This window comes from Bubalus kerabau, chromosome 11, assembly GCF_029407905.1.
Source record: "Bubalus kerabau isolate K-KA32 ecotype Philippines breed swamp buffalo chromosome 11, PCC_UOA_SB_1v2, whole genome shotgun sequence".
Taxonomy (NCBI): domain Eukaryota; kingdom Metazoa; phylum Chordata; class Mammalia; order Artiodactyla; family Bovidae; genus Bubalus; species Bubalus kerabau.
Window position 1 is genome coordinate 93,960,226 of NC_073634.1, and position 17,304 is coordinate 93,977,529.

The following is a 17,304-nucleotide window of genomic DNA, read 5'->3' on the forward strand; positions in this document are numbered from 1 at the left end:
CCCTATGAACTGCAGCACACCAGGCTTCCCTGTCCTTCACTAGCTCTCAGAGTTTGCTCAGACTCAGGTCCACTGAGCCAGTGATGTGGATAAATGTTTAATGGAAATTAACAGCACCAAGTTTTTCGGGCATAAAAAATGAGCTCTATTTAAAAATAAAAGTAAATGCCTCGATAAGAAGTACAAGAGTAAATGCTCTACCATGGATGCAGATTGGGAGGGTGACCAAGAGAATAGAAGAAAAGGGTGGATATTGAGGAAAAGGGGAGGGGTGAGGGGCAAAAACTGCAGGCAGAGGAGAGGAAGCCATGAAGGTGTCTGCAGATGAGCTGGGAGGGGATGGGAATAGCACTCAGGTCCCAAGCACCGCTGTCTCCAGCCTGGGTTGCTCTGTCAGCCTCCTGAACGCCTGCCTTCTGTCCTGATTCACCTTCCACTGAGTCCCAGCAGGGCAGCCGAGGAAGCCTTTGAGAACCAAGTCTGACCCTGTCTCTCCTCTTCCTCCAACGACTTCCACCTCACAGAAAGCAAAGCATGAGAGCTCGTGTTTCCCCTAACTACCCTGCCTGTCTGAGTTCATCCTCTGGTACCCAATCAGCCCCAGCCTCACAGCATCCTCTGTGGTCCAGCTCAGCACACACGTGGTAGGAACTGAGTATCTTAAGTGGGGAAGAGTAGGGCGAGAACTCTTCGCGTCGGTTCCTTTCTGCACTTCGGCCACCACGAGGGACCCCAGCCCCTCTGCATTCCTGTTCTTCCTCACTTTAAATTAATTTTTATTGAAGGATAGTTGCGTAACAATGTCATGTTAGTTTTTACCGCACAGCAAAGTGAATACATATACCTATGTGAGTGCTCAGTTCGGGGGATCTTCCCCACCCAGGGATCAAACCCACGTCTCCCATGGCTCCTGCACTGTAGGTGGATTCTCTACTGCTAAGCCACCGGGAGAGCCCCACGTATACATATGTCCCCTCTTTTTTAGGTTTCTTTCCCATTTAGTAGAGCACTTGAGTTTCCTATGCTATACAATTAGGTTCTCATTAGTGATCTACTTTATACACAGTATCAGTAGTGTATATGTGTCATTCCCAACCTCCCAGTTCACCCCATCCTTGTGTCCCTTCTTAGATTAGTGGTCAGAGAAGTCACAGCTCTCATCTGTGACTCTGGGTCCCAGCTGAGAGAGCGCTCCAACCCAGCACTGAAGCAAGAGGGCTTGGATTTCTCATGTGTCACTCAGAGAGGACCCAGTGAGGGGGTCTGGATGCAGGCAGTCCTGGTCTTGACCCTAACACTCTCTTGATACTGCCCAGAACTCACCCCTCCCCTCTAATGGAAAGGAGTGAACCGCGTTCCGCCTTCTCTCTCACTGTTGACATCTTCTGCACACTCCTCACATCCCCTTGATATGTCTCCATTGGAGCTTTTTCTTTACAGGAAAAAAAAAAAAAGGCAAATAAGGTAAAAGGAAGAAGACCATGATTATAGTCCCACACGGGAACCTTACAGAAACTTTCATTTTGTTCTTTGTAAGTAGCCAGTAAGGAGGACAAGTCTTTCCAACCAAAATGTACTCCACACAGTAGGTCTGTTAAGAATAAAATAAGAAACAAGAGTCACTTATTTGTAGTTTTATTTTTCTCCTCTTATGCACCATTGTGATTTAATTAATAGTTTCTCTGAGGTGAAGTTTAAGAAAAAAAAAGTCTAATTATTTGAAAAGTATTGAGTATAAATTATTTTCTTAACGAAGCTGCAATGATCTCTTTGGCTTTTTCTTGGACATATTCCCACTATCACTCTCTCCTATGTCCACATAGAGACAGGCTTCTTCACTTTTCCCTGAGTCCTGCTGGCTGTGCTGTAGTTAGCTAATTTATTTTCATCTTCCAGCAAGGTCAAGAACACATTGATATTTGTGGGTGAGCCAGACATCACGTCTCTGTAAGCTCCCAGAGAAGGTTCATCATCTTGTTGGGGGTTCTTTTCTGCAGCAAATGTTGGAGTTGACTTGGAGGAGGAACTTGCTTGGTTCTTAAGTCCCCAGGTTAGTTACATCAGGGGCGCCTTAATAAATTAACTGGAGTCCTTCCTTTGATGAGAGAGCGAATGTCAAGGCTGGCTGACTGCCAGCACCCCATGTGTCTCCTCTTCTCCCTGATGCAGGGAACCAACGAGGCCAATATTCAGTCACTCCTTGCCCTGACAGTTCATTGGCACCAGGACAATTACAGCAGAAGACCAGCTGTTTAACACTGAGTGTCTATGATAAAGGTCCTATCTTATCTGATTTGAGAGCTGCTTTTAAAAAAAAGCAATCATTAATCAAGTATTGCATTTGTGCTTAACTATGGTTGAGAGATGGAGAAGGCAATGGCACCCCACTCCAGTACTGTTGCCTGGAAACTCCCATGGACGGAGGAGCCTGGTAGGCTACAGTCCATGGAGTCGCGAAGAGTCGGACACGACTGAGTGACTTCACTTTCACTTTTCACTTTCATGCATTGGAGAAGGAAATGGCAACCCACTCCAGTGTTCTTGCCTGGAGAATCCCAGGGATGGGGGAGCCTGGTGGGCTGCCGTCTATGGGGTTGCACAGAGTCAGACACGACTGAAGCAACTTAGCAGCAGCAGCATGATTGAGAGAGACAGAAATCTGTTTTTATAGGCTCCTCTGTCAAACGGTTATCATTTGGAATTGTTTTACAAGGATATAATATCTAGACAGACAATACTTGGCATAATTCTACATGCTGGTTTGAAAAAAAAAAGGCATCTAGTATACTACAAAGAAAAAGTCATGTTAGTTCCTTGTAGAAAGGTGAGAAATTTTTGTTTTCTACAGCTCAGCTACCCCTTCAGGAAATTTTGGGTATTTGTGGGTTCTTTTTTAAACATAATCATGTGGGAATACTTAACAACAGAGAATAATAATCAATGAGGCTGTTGCCTTTATCAGGCTGTTTGAAGACCCAAATCTGGTTGGGGCACCAGGGAAGGAATCCCCCCTGACACTTGATGCTTTGTGAAGCACTTTTCAAGGTCATTGCCAGGTGTCCTGAAGTGGGTTTGTCTTAGGGGAAGCTGAGCACAGTTTGCATTGGACTTTCCTTTACCTCATTGGGGAATGATATGAACAGAGAGTCCCAGAGTCCAGGGTACCGTTTCTACTCCCAACATCACAGAGACCTCGCACCACAGTGCTTTCCTTCTGCTTCCACGGCACTGGGATTTCTACTCCCGTAAACTTCATTCCATTGGATTTGCTGAAGAACAGGTGAGTTCAGCCAGGCTGACAGTGAAACTGATCCTGCCCGTGCTGGTAGAAAAGTCCACTGGCTGGATGTTCCCCAAAGTCAGTTTGTTCTTTCAACCATATGAAATTCATTCTTTCATCCATATACTTCCTGAGGATCCATAAAATACTAGTTGCAATTCAAGGTACCAGAGATATAACAATGCACAAAGCAGATGAAATTCCTGCCCTTGGGTTGTTTATATTCCAAGGCAGAGAAACAAACAACAATATAATATAAACAAGAGGTGGATAGACATCAGACATAATTAGTTCTGTGGAAAAAAAAAAAAAGCAGAGAAAGGGGTTGGAGACTGTAGTGGATGGGGCAGAATTACATTTTGAAGAGAATGTCTGAAAGGTTATATAAATTTGTATAAATTTAATATTTACAGTATCTTATAAATATTTTAAAACCCTTAATATATGCTTTAAAGCTTTAAAATACACTGTAGAAGGTTTTTGTTTGTCTTTTTCCTTGGCTTGCTTGTTTTCAGAGGTTGCAAAGAGAAGTTTATTCTGTAAGAAAAAAAGTGGTGATACATCCTGCATTTACTCCTGGTCAATCTAGAAATTGACAGAGGAGCTATTTACATGAAACGAGTAGGTAATAAGTGAATGAACTAATGAGTGAATGAATGAATGATGTTCACCAAGGAGAGTTTTCAGAACAGGAGAGAGAGACAAGCTCACATCCTCAGGGAAAGTCAGACTCACAGGTAAGCCCTGGTCAGAGGTTGTGTCGTCTACAGGGGGACCAAAGGGCAGATGGTGGCTCAGTTGGTAAAGAATCTGCCTGCAATACAGGAGACCTGGGTTCGATCCCTGGGTCAGGAATATCCCCTGGAGGAGGAAACAGCAACCCACTCCAGTTTTCTGGCCTGGGAAATCTAAAGGGCAGAGGAGCCTGGTGAGCTATAGTCCATGGGGTTGCAAGAGTCAGACTTGACTGAGCAACAAAACCACCGCCCAGAGAAGTGGGACGTCGGGTGCAAAATGGCCAACTCAGCTCTGAAAGTGAAGGAACCAGTCCAGCCTCAAGGAGAGGAAATGGAGATGTGACCAGCTTTAAAGGCTGCGGAGATCAAAGAGGTGGGAACAGAGAAAAGGCCCCTGGATCTGATCTCCGGGGGGTTATCAGTCGCTGAAAGCACAGGATGAAAGCCAGGCTTCCAGGGCTAAGTGAGAAGGGGGCGGGGTGGGAGAGGAGAGCCCCCTGCAGAGGGAGGGCAGTGCTCATCAGCCTGGAGACTCTTCTCTCAAACAACTCTAGGTTCTTAGCCATTTCAAACTTCACTCTGACCTTCTGGGCGCACCTTTATGCGGCCAGGAAGGAAGGAAATGGCAGCCCACTCCAGTATTCTTGCCTGGATAATTCCATGGACAGAGAAACCTGGCAGGCTATTAGTCCATGGGGTTGCAGAGCTGGACACAAGTGAATGACTATCACTATCATGCAAAATAAATAAATGCATAAATATACATAATTTTTGAGATTTAATATATATTGGAAATATCACTGGACTTGGTCTACAAAACTACTTCTAATCGAGTCAGAAAACTTATAAAGGCACAGTTTGTTTATCTATACAATTAAAATAATACTCGTTCCACTCCCAGAGAAAATGAGAAGGTCAAATGAAATGGTGTGTATGATCTTGATTTGTAACCTAGAAAGTGTAACAAAAAATATGTATCTTTCAGTTCAGTTCAGTCGCTCAGTCATGCCCGACTCTTTGTGACCCCACAGGCTAGGCACAGTATGCCAGGCCTCCTTGTCCATCACCAACTCCCAGAGTTTAATCAAACTCATGTCCATTGAGTCCGTGATGCCATCCAACCATCTCATCCTCTGTCGTCCCCTTCTCCTCCTGCCTTCAATCTTTGCCGGCATCAGAGTCTTTTCAAATGAGTCAGCTCTTCGCATCAGGTGGCCACAGTATCTGCATCAGTGTGCTATTCTTCGTGATGGAGGTGCACCCTCTACATCTTGGCTTTTTTCCTGTTTTACCAGTGAAATCATCTTATTATACAAAAATTCATGAAAGCCCCCTCCAGACTAGTAAACAGCTTTGAAATACCTGGCAGGCTCTGCTGTGCTCCTAACAATTCTTCTAACCAAACTGGTTGAAAAGATTTTGCCAACTGGTGACTTTTCACTCTTGGCCACTTTACTCTCCACCATGCCCCCTCCATGGCATGTGCCCAAGGCCATCTTTTCTGTGTCTTGTATGCTGGCACCTCGGTCCACCCTGCGCTCTTGTTTGCCTTCTCCCGTCATCATCGTTCCACTCAGGCTCTCGGTTTCCGCTGAACCTCCACTTTCTGTCTCTCTCCCTTCGCTGTGAGTTGCTCTTCCTGCTGTCCCAGGGCACTTCCCTCACAGCACTTGTATTTTCTGTCTCCAGTATAATCGGTTGTTTACATATTGGAGTTTCCTGCTACACAGAAAGCTATTTGAGGATGAGGACCAAGCTGCCTTCATCAGCATAACCCTATCACTAATTGTGCCCTACAGTTAGTATGTGAGGGGATCAAACACACGATCGCATCTGCTCATCGTTTATCATCTCTAGGTCTTCATTTCATCACCCATGAAAGAGGGATGCTAGAGAAGATGATTCCAAGACCCCACTTGAATTCTGATGTCTGCAATTCCATTTGCCTACACTTTTCCCAATCTCTATTCTTTTCAATGCAATCCATGTTCACATATTTTGAGAAAGCACATCGAGTATAATAGTTATACATATATAATTGAAGGAGAAATATCCCTTTGCACCATGAATACACACAATGTGATCTGAACGCAGCTATAAAGTGTGAAAGACTTCTCTTACTAGGACCAGTAAAAATTCATGCTATAGTCAGATGTTTCAAAGATGCTTTTGATACATTTATCCATAAATTCAAACTCTTTGTGCTTCGAAAAGGGTAGACTGAAAAAAAAAAAAAATAATGCCTAGTTTATCACTGGGTTACGAAGGTTTACACATTGCTTTTTATATAAAAAAACATTTTAATTTACTATCTAAAAACTGTTATTTACCCCCTCTCTTCTAAATGAGGAAGCTATAAAATTAGTTGACATTCTATGATATGGAGAAAAGGCGTTTTCTCTGAAATTTCCTAACGCCGTCTTGTCAGTGTGGCATTGTGCTGGTGGCTGCCCTGGGATATTACTTTGCAGTTTCTTGTTACAGTAAAAGTTAATGCTGTACTGAAATTCTGCTTAATATTCACACTTGCGTGAGCCGTGGAGATGATGCATTATCTTAAGTGCATTACCTCACCGTGTCTGTGAATCAGCATCGTTAGATCAGGATGAGGTCATTTTTAAAGAAAGATTGAAAAGAAATCAGGGTTCTGGGAACTGACTGGGGAGAAGGAGAGACCCTGCTAATGACACTTAGCGTTTATTCAAACCTTTTGACACAGACAGCTTTGTGTCTCTCTTAGCTTGCTGTTCAGTGTGTGGAATTTGCATGATAATGGGTGCCAAGTCGTTATCAGATCAAACCTTGGAGCACACACGGGGAGACATCAAAGTAATGGAATGCCGTATGATGGGCTACCCTCGAAGGAAGGGTCTCGATTAGCAAAATTTCGTGTACGTTGCTCCCAAAGAAACTTCTTGAAGAAATTAAAAGCAAAGATTTCCAGCACTGTTGAACCCTACAGCAATTTTAGTTTGCGTGTTTGGCATCTAGCAGGTCCTGAAAGGTCTCACTTACCTTGGCTCTATGACAGATGCTCCCTAGTGAACTGGTCTTGGGTAATTTCGGTGCGTTAATCAACATGAAGTGGATTTTAGCAACCTCAAGCATGCAGATCTGACTTCCTTTCTAACTTTCTCTTATTGCCAGCATGGATTGCCAGAAAAGTGATCACTTTTGTATAGTCTTGGCTTTTTGCTAAGAAAATGTAAGTCTGAGGATGAAATGGATATTTCTATTGGTGAAGGAGAGGGCAGAAGAGAAGTACTTATTTCCAGAATTCACCAACCATGGAGTAATAATACACGAGTGTTGATATTTAATAGAACTTATGGAGTACTTAATGGTTGTGCACAGGCCTGCTAAGTTGCTTCAGTCGTGTCCAGCTCTTTACGACCCTATAGACTGTAGCCCGTCAGGGTCCTCTGTCCATGGGGTTCTTCAGGCAAGAATACTGGAGTGGGTGGCCATTCCCTCCTCCAGGGGAGCTTCCTGACCCAGGGATCAAATCTGAGTCTCTTATGTCTCCTGCATTGGCGGGCAGGTTCTTGACCGCTAGAGCCACCTGGGAAGCCCACTGAATGGTTATAAGGTGTCTTTCTCTAACTTTTCCTGTTGCTCCTTCTTTAGCTTCTGCTCATAACTAACTGAATCTTCCCTGCAACCCCAGCTCAGATCTGCAGAGGTTTTAATAGTGCCTTTTCCCTATTGTTCATCTATGTCTTTGAACTAGCTTTACGTAATCATTTGGGGATATAGACACAGCAGAGTTTCCAAGTATTAGATATGTTTGTGATTAAAAGGCAGGAGGATATATTTCACCCGAGTTGAACATGTCCACTCATGTAAATGTAATTTCACAGTAATTGCACTTATTTCTAGACCTCAGAGTCCAGCACCAAAGGGGCCTTCCAATCCAGGATGCCCCTCATCAGCAGCTGTCCCAGGAGACAGCTCACCCCCCACCCCCACCCCGGGCCATGCATGCACAAGCTGCTCTGGGGACAGGATGTGTCCTGAAGACATTTTTCTCTCATTCATGTTCAAATCTTGGTATCTGCGACGTTTCACTCCCAGGAAGAGTTACCTTGAACTCCATCTGTCTTTAAGTTTTACTTTTCCCCCACATTTCCATACCAGTGTGAAAATAACCTGGCATGACCTAAATTGGTTGAGATGTCCTATCCAAAGAGCTTGTCACGGTGGTCTATGGTCAACTTAAGATGATGACATTTTAAGAAGCGAACATCTTTACCTGCAGAAGAGAAAACTCAGGGGATAAGTGCTTATTAATGTATGATACAGTGATTTGACTCATCCAATGTGGCTCTGAATGACAGAACTGCCCAAAATGTGGAAGAAATAAACCCAGTGACTTTAAAGGTCTTTTGTAGTGTATCATAGGGAAGGAGGTAGCTAGTTTAAAAATCCCAGTGTAAAATAAAAGTGGGACAGCTGTTTAAAAACAGGAAAAAAACTGAGAAATTAGAGGTACTAATATATATATATATATATATATTTTTTTTTTTTTTTTGGTAGCTCTCTCTTGACCTGATGTGGAATTTTTCATTTGTAATTTAGTGTTGTTCTTCCTTCAGGAGTGGGCATTTTGTGGGATGAGGGCAGACTCTGGGGGTGCTTGAGACCTCCACTCTGCCACCTGGGGTTCACAGACATCAGGCTGTCTCCCACCACCTCCGACCCCTGGCAGTGTGGTCTCACGCTCCGTGCCCCTCAAGGGACTGTACCTGCCCCTTGCCTTCTGTGCTGGGTCAGGGTGCATGACTGGCAAGTTGCCTCCAAAAGCAGCGAGCAGGGCAGCCTCCAGGTGGGACGGTTCCCAGTGGTGACCCTACCTGGGCCCCCGGAGCAGTTAAGTCTGGACTGGGGCTGTGGGGGAGCTGGGCTGGGTCCAGTGAGCCAGGGGGTCAGGGTCAGGCAGCCAGGAGCCTTTCTCAAGGGCTTCAAAAGTGGCTGAAGTAGGACACGCCTGAGCCAAGCCTCCAAGGCCCTGGCAGATGCTCTGCTGGACCAACTTATCTTTCAAAGCTCACATTCCCAGGAAAATAGTTAAGAATTTCAGGGCAAGAAGAGCAGAGCATTAAGCCCCGAGCATCGGGTCCTTGTGAGCTCGGGGCCACAGGCTCCCAAGCCTGAGTGGCAGCTGTGTGGGGGGTGCAGGCATGGCTGTGGGCAACCCAGTTCCAGCAGGTGTGGGGTGAGCTGTCTGAGATGCGGGGTGAGCCCTCGACCAGACGGGGATGCCAGCACCTGCTACTGTGCTGCCGTGCGCACGGACCGCCTGGAGCGTCCGTAAGTGCTACGCCGGCATTGGTCCTGATGGCCAGCCATGCTGCTGTCACAGACCCTTTCATAACTGTTGCCCCTTATATGCTCGTGAGGCCCAAGGGCTAGGTTTTGTGGGGTATGGATTCTCTGAGACTCACAGAGAACACCTGGTCTACACTCAATCTTTGCAGATTTTGTCATTACCAGATGATAACTCATTTAAGGAGGGACACAGTTCATGGATATAAAATATTGGCAATGGAGAAAATATATGGAAACTTACAAAAAGTTGTGTGCTAAGTCACTCAGTCGTGTCCGACTCTTTGTGATCCCATGGACTGTAGCCCACCTGGCTCCTCTGTCCATGGAATTCTCCAGGTAAGAATACTGGAGTGGGTTGCCATTCTCTGCTCCAGGCGATCTTCCTTACCCAGGGATAAAACCCGAGTCTCCTGCCTTGCAGGAAGATTCTTTACCGTTGAGCCACCAGGGAAGCCCTATGAAAAGTTACATAGAGCAAAATTAGGATTGAAAAAAAAGCACAGCTTCCTGCACCTGCCAGGACCCTCACCTGAGGTGGCTGCTTCACCTAAAACTGTGGACACATCTGTGCCCTCAGAAGACCTGGGCGGCTTTATCTTCACAAGGGGAGCACTGTGCAGGCTGCATCTTCTCACTTCTACACCAGCTTTCATTTTCAGACTAGTGCCATCCTCTATGCGTTTATGTTGGCACCTTTAATTCACAGATTAATGGTTAGAATTGCTAGAACTGTTGTTGCTGTTGTTCAGTCCCTAAGTTGTGTCTGACTCTTTGTGATCCCATGGACTGCATGCAGCACGCCAGGCTCCTCTGTTCTCTGCTATCTCCCAGACTTTGCTCAAAGTCATGTCTATTGAGTTGGTGATACTATCCCGCCAGCTCATCCTCTGTCGTCCCCTTCTCCTGCTGTCTTCAATCTTTCCCAGCATCAGGATCTTTCCCAATGAGTCGGCTCTATGCATCAGTTGGTCAAAGTATTGGAGCTTAAGCTTTAGCACCAGTCCTTCCAATGAATATTCAGGGTTGATTTTGTTTAGGGTTGACTGGTAGAACTTTTAGAATCATACAGTTCTGTGTCAATCAGGAAATAAAGTAAGGAGCTAAATATTTAGACTTGACAAACTTTTGTTGGCTCTCTTGGCTTTTCATTTCAGATGAAGCTATGCTAAAATCTCCTCCTATGATTATAATTCACTTTTTTATGCTTTATATATTTTGACATTATGGTGTCAGGGACATAAAACATATGACTGTACAAATTCTTGGTAGTGGAATGTTAATTTCATTATTACACAGGATTCATTTTTAATCTAATTTTCCTAATATTGATATTTTAATATCACTGTACATGTGCTTAATATTTATGTAGCAAAACTTACCATTCGGTATTTTGTGTTTTAATTTGATCAGTCATGCAATTTGATCATCTCTCTTCCAGTAGCTTAGTTTAGGACCGTTACATTTATTGTTACTTTGGATTCATGCACTTGGAATTATTTCTACTGCCTATTTGTTTGCTTTCTATTTTTATCTTTTTCTTTTTTGCACTGTCGTTTCCTGGATTGATGGCTTGCTACAGCATCTTTTCCCCGCTTAAGACAGACTTCTCCTCTTTCAAAGAGACCTGTGTATCACTGACATACGTAACTCTATTTTTTGCTTATGAATAAAGTTATTTGGTATTTCCTCCTGACCTTGCTTGCTTTACTCATTGAATATTTCTTCTGACCATATCATTGTTGTTTAGAGGTTTATTTTTGGCCCTTTACAATGAGAAGTGGTTTTCTTTGAAGGATGAATTGAGCACAAGTATATTCAGCGTATGTCCTCACTCCATTCAGCCACACACTCTGCCTGGTTGTCTTTCCCACGTGCTGACTTGTACCCTTTCCCAGCCCCTCGGGTGAGGCTGTGAGTCCTGGGGGTGGGAAACTCCCATAGTGAGTGTGTGTAAGAAAATACCTTTATTTTGTACTTTTTAAAAATTTCATGTCTAAATTTTGACACTGCTGATGGACAAGTAAGATAAACATACTATTGTTCTTGAACTCCTTTCCTCCTGTAGTTTATTCATCATATTACTTTCAAGTGTTCAAAGTTGATAATGTCGAATGTGTTCTCTGATGTGAACATACCTGGTTTGGGTTCCACATTTCAGTAGGTTCATGGCTCCTCAGCAGTGATACTTTGATCGCAGTTCCCTTCTCTGTGTTATTTTGTCCCCTTCTTGGTTGCTCACCTGGAAATTAGACATTTCTAGGTGCTGTTACTTTTGCTTGAGCGTTTAATTGCACACACTGGTCTAGACTGACCTGTCTTCAGCTGTGTGAGGCCTCTGCCCAGATGTACTCACTAACATCTATTATTCCTAATAGGGAGTATGCTATCAGTCTAATTGTAGTTCTTTGGAGGTAATTTATTTTTATTTATTATACTAAGTATACTTTCTAAATAAAAATTATACATTTCTTGACATCCTTATAAAAATCAAGAATTATTTCTATTTTCTCTCTGACATTCCCTTCATTCTCTTCTGGGATTCTTATTAAAAGAATGTTGGAGACATTCTTCCATTGTTGGAAGAATAAGTGGGAAATGTTTTTGATTTCTCAAATATTCATTACAAAATAATAAACTATGGTGTGTGTGTGTGCTACTTTCCCAAATGAATTGTTCATCCTGTCTTCCACTTCACTAATTCTCTTTCCAACCTCAAGTCTGACACATATTTGGGATGCAGAGTTTCAAGAAAGGCCCACAATTACCCTTCACCCTTGTGAAATCCTCTCCTCTGTGACTGTGGGTTCAGTTCAGTTTAGTCACTCAGTCGTGTCTAACTCTTTGCAACCCCATGAATTGCAGCATGCCAGGCCTCCCTGTCCATCACCAACTCCTGGTGTTCACTCAGACTCAAGTCCATCCAGTCGGTGATGCCATCCAGCCATCTCATCCTCTGTTGTCCCCTTCTTTTCCTGCCCCCAATCCCTCCCAGCATCAGAGTCTTTTCCGATGAGTCAACTCTTTGCATGAGGTGGCCAAAGTACTGGAGTTTCAGCTTTAGCATCATTCCTTCCAAAGAAATCCCAGGGCTGATCTCCTTCAGAATGGACTGGTTGGATCTCCTTGCAGTCCAAGGGACTCTCAAGAGTCTTCTCAAATGCCACAGTTCAAAAGCCTCAATTCTTCGGTGCTCAGCTTTCTTCACAGTCCTACTCTCACATCCATACATGGAGCATCTGAAAAGGATGTAAGTTGTGAATGATTGAGTGAAGTGGTGATTATCTGAATGGACCGAATAGCATTGTTTGAGTCCTTTGAAAGCACAGAGCTTCTCTCTGGTGTTAGCAGGAGAGGAAGTCATGAGAGGGGCTTGCTCTACAATTGCTGGTGTGGAGGAAGGAGGAAGGCTAGTGGCCTCCACAAGGACAGAGCAGCCTCAGCTGTTGGCCGGCAGGTAGACAGGACCTTTACCAATGGGGACCAGGAATAGGACTCTGCCAGCAACCCTGGTGAACTTGGATGGGGATTCTTTTCCAAACGCCATTTTTTTTGCTGTGAGATACCCCAAGCAGAGAATCAGCAGAGACCCCCCTGATCTTCAGTCATGTAAGTAACAAGGTGTGGTTTTAAGCAGATAAATTGGTGATAATTTTTATGCAACAAAAAGAAAGCAATACTGAATCTACTACATAAAAAAAAAAACAACATCTATATTTTTCCTCCTCAAATTTGTAATTGGCTGTTTTATATAGCAATTTAGTATCTAGTGGTTTAGATAATCTGCAATTTAGGCTTGTTTTGTTTAAGACTACCTTTGTAACAAAAGTTGAGTTTTTATCCTTTAGAACATCTTATCCATATTCACCTGAAAGTCACAGTCTGCAGAATTAACTCTATCTTGAGTGAGCATCGCTTCTGATCATGTACTTCCCATGTCTCACCATCAAATGATGCTTAACTTCTTCTGATAATTTGCTCTGCAGTCTTTTTGCATGCTTTTAATTATTCTCTCTCTCCATCCCTTTCTGATTATTCTCCCCAGCCTATGGAGCTGCCACTGCCTTCACCTGGCCTACTGTGCTGCCCTGTCCAGAACCAGACCTTACAACTGTCATTCAGGGACTCTGTCTGTATGCTCTTGGTGACATTGTTACTCCAATTACAACGAGCTCGTGGGCATCTTGGTGTAGTTTCTTGTCACAGACTGTTCTGTGTCCTCTCCCTCTTTTTAAAAGTCATTGTGGAAGATGGAATTGGCAACCATTTTTGGATTTCAGGCTCCTTTTTAGACAAGAAAAGACTTCACCTGGCCTCTGGCATCAAGACACAAGACTGGAGGGGGCACCTGACTCCTTTTACATCTGGAGGTGGGCCTGTTTCCAGACCCAGCTGGTGTCCTGCTCCCGCTTCTCTTGCCTGTTGAATTCTACATCTGGCTCACAGGAATGCAAGAGCCCAGAAGAAGGTGGCGTCTTACTGCTATTCTCTGCTAATATTTTACCCATCAAAGTGCCTTGAGCAGAGGGGTAGGTCGAAGGAGAGCTCTGCCTCCATCTTAGAGAGAAGTTGTAGTTATTTCATCTTTCTTGTTTGAGTTTTCTCTTCTTCAATGCAGAGAGGATGCTATCTGCTCTGCTAACTTCAGAAGTTTGTCAAGAGAGTCAAGAGGGATGCTGCTGCTGCTGCTAAGTCGCTTCAGTTGTGTCCGACTCTGTGTGACCCCATAGACGGCAGCCCACCATCCCTGGGATTCTCCAGGCAAGAACACTGGAGTGGGTTGCCATTTCCTTCTCCAATGCATGAAAGTGAAAAGTGAAAGTGAAGTCACTCAGTTGTGTCCGACTCTTAGCAACGGTATCTGAAAACTTTGAAAGCAGTAACGTTTAATACAAATGTTAAACTGTAGCATTAAAAGTCTTGTGCATTACTTGTGTCCATCACCAAAGGCTGGGAATGTTGGTACCTGGAAGGAGACTTAGTGATCTTAATGCCTTTTACTTTAGAAGATTCAGCTAGGACACTGAGGGAATCAGGCAGCTAACACAGACTTCCTGATAGTTGAAGGGGTCTCAATCTATAGGATTTGTGCTCTCCATGACATTTGTCAAAATGCAGACACCAATTTCATGTACTGGAGGAGTTTTTTGGTTCAAGTCTGTGAAATGTTTCTTGAATATTCAGAATGGATTCAGACAAGTTGGGAAATAGTTTCAGATCATTTTCAGTGAAGAATTACATGAAAGAGCGTGTCTACTTCTCATGTGGGTTTGCAGCTGGAAAAGAAAAAAAAAATTAAAAGAACTCTCAGGATACACGTTGGATACAAATAGACTTGTTGCCAGACAGCCAAGTGGTAGGTTTTCATTAAAAGGGACCAGATGTTTTTAGGCAGTGGGTGAATTTATTCTGTTTCATTTTTTATCCAAATAATCCAGAACTTTGAATCTGCAGCGTTCCCAGATGGACCCAGACCAATACTCTTTATGTTCAAAAAGCTTAAAATGAACTAGGGTCTGGGGCTTAGAAACGCACTCTGTAGGAACAGGGTCAGCCCAGGCAGGAGAGGCCAAGACATTGAAATCAGGCAGGTCCCAAAGGGAGGAACTGTGCTTCTCTCTGTGATGATAAAAGGAACTGACAGCCACGGGCAGACAGACAGAGCAAAGAGAGCAGCCGTGTGTGAAGATCACAGGAAAGGGACGGTATTAGACAGAGGGACACAGAGATGCCAGTTTCCCAGATGGCAAAGAACCCGCCTGGGTAAAGAACCCTCCTGCCAGTATAGGAGCTGCAGGAGACGCGGGTTCAATCCCTGGGTCGGGAAGATCCCCTGGAGGAGGGCATGGCAACCCACTCCAGTATTCTTGCTTGGAGAATCCCATGGACAGAGGAGCCTGGCAGGCTACAGCCCAGAGGGCTGCAAAGAGTTGGACAGGACTGAAGTGACTTAGCTTCAAATATACACAGATGCCACGTGGCCAGTGCATAAAGGGATGTGCTGCTGCTGCTAAGTCACTTCAGTCATGTCCGACTCTGTGCGACCCCATAGACGGCAGCCCACCAGGCTCCCCCATCCCTGGGATTCTCCAGGCAAGAACACTGGAGTGGGTTGCCATTTCCTTCTCCAATGCATGAAAGTGAAAAGTGAAAGTGAAGTCTCTCAGTCACGTCCGACTCTTCGCGACCCCATGGACTGCAGCCTACCAGGCTCCTCCATCCATGGGATTTTCCAGGCAAGAGTACTGGAGTGGGGTGTCATCGCCTTCTCTGAAACGGATGTGGTTTGTGTTAAATATTTCTAGAAACAGAAGTAGAACTATAACATATAAACTATATATTTATTCACATATAAAATATATACTATTTTTTGCTGTTCAATTATGTCTGACTGTTTGCAATCCCATGGGCTGTAGTGTGCCAGACTCCCCTGTCCTTCACTACCTCCTGGAGTTTGCTCAAACTAATGTCTATTTAAGTATAAAATATATAACATGTATACACATATGCATATATATCATATAATAGCTAATATATAATATAATTATCCAATATCTAATAGATAGTATAATTATATATTATACAATGAATTTAGATTCTATCTTTATAATTATGCATAATATATGATGATTAATGTATTTATATTGTTCATCATTATATTTTGATAACAATATATTACACACTACATATAATATTTCATATACTAAGTACATATATTTTATATATTATTTATACGCATACACCTTATGTATACACCCACATACACATATGAACACACACACCTGAAATTTAAACTGAGATATTTTGCATTTTAACTTCTATTCTAATTTAACCCATGCTTAATGACTGCTCCAAGCCTTCCTTATGGGACCTGAGGGACGTGGGTTTGAAGTTGAAGTGGATTCTAGGATCCCATCTGAAAACAAAGTTGAGTAAAAATAGAAACTCTTGTCTGGGCGGCCGGGCCGGTGGGCTTCCTGCTTTAATCAGAATTTGCACAGGTCCCTCAATGGGGGGAAGGAAGTGCATGATGACTGGGATGTGGAGGTCACAGATCTGTGTGCACAAGTGTGCAATCACACACGCACACACACGTGCATGGGCCATGAGTGGAAACAGCAGGGCGGTAGGAGCCGAGTGGGCCCCAACCAGGCGGTCAGCAGGAGGCCCTGGGACAAGGACCAGGGATTGGCAAGGGTGAGTTATTTTCTCTCTCTGGGTTGGAAGCTGTTGACAAGCTTGGCTTTCTGCACTAGGTCCTTTGCTGGAGAGCTGAGCTGTCACAGAGCCCTGAGAGCTGATGGCCCCACGGGAGAGAGGACCAGATGCTTCAAAAGGATGTCGGCTTCTTGAGACCCCGGGAGGGTAACCCTGCGGAGGATGGGCTGTCCTGCCTCCAGAAGTCAGGCGTCTTCCTGCGGCTTCTTGAAGGCAGCCTGCAACAGGGAAAGAGCGTGCAACTGTGGCCACACGGTCTGGATCCCGTTTGTCAGGATCTCTTCTCTGACTTCAGACATCTTCATCTGTCAAGTGACTTAAAAGTAATTTCCTGGCCTGTTCCTCAGGGCTACCTGGAGGAACAAAGAAGAGGAAAACATTTGAAAGTGTTTTAAAAACGGTTTTTAAAAAGTGAATTAAGCCTCTTCATGTATTTCTCTGTGTGTATTTCTACCCCTTGCATTTGAAGGTCTGTAAGGCGGGGGGGACCCGCCATTCCTTCTGGGTCTTTGGGGTGTCTGCGCTGGTGCCTTGTACAGGAAACTCAAACAGGTGAGTACCTGCTAAGTCACAGATGAGCACAACCCTGGAACATCGCTAGAAGTTCACATGTTCAACTCAGGGACGGTCCTCAAATTCCTCAACGAACAGGCTTGCCATGGACTGCTTTCTCCTGAGAAACACTTTAGAAGTCCAGCTCTTTCCAAAAAGAGTTTTTTGGAAGGAATGAGTGTTACAGTTTCA

At 44.1% G+C, this 17,304-nt stretch overlaps 1 long non-coding RNA gene across 1 annotated transcript in view; it reads left to right on the forward strand.

Annotated features, from left to right (window-relative positions):
- Nucleotides 1-16,810, forward strand: part of LOC129622560 (uncharacterized) — a 34,564-nt gene extending 17,754 nt beyond the window's left edge. The window contains exon 3 of the long non-coding RNA XR_008700063.1: nucleotides 16,599-16,810. This is a non-coding gene — a long non-coding RNA (uncharacterized LOC129622560). The remainder of the gene's footprint in view (nucleotides 1-16,598) is intronic.
- The last annotated feature ends 494 nt before the right edge of the window (nucleotides 16,811-17,304 follow it).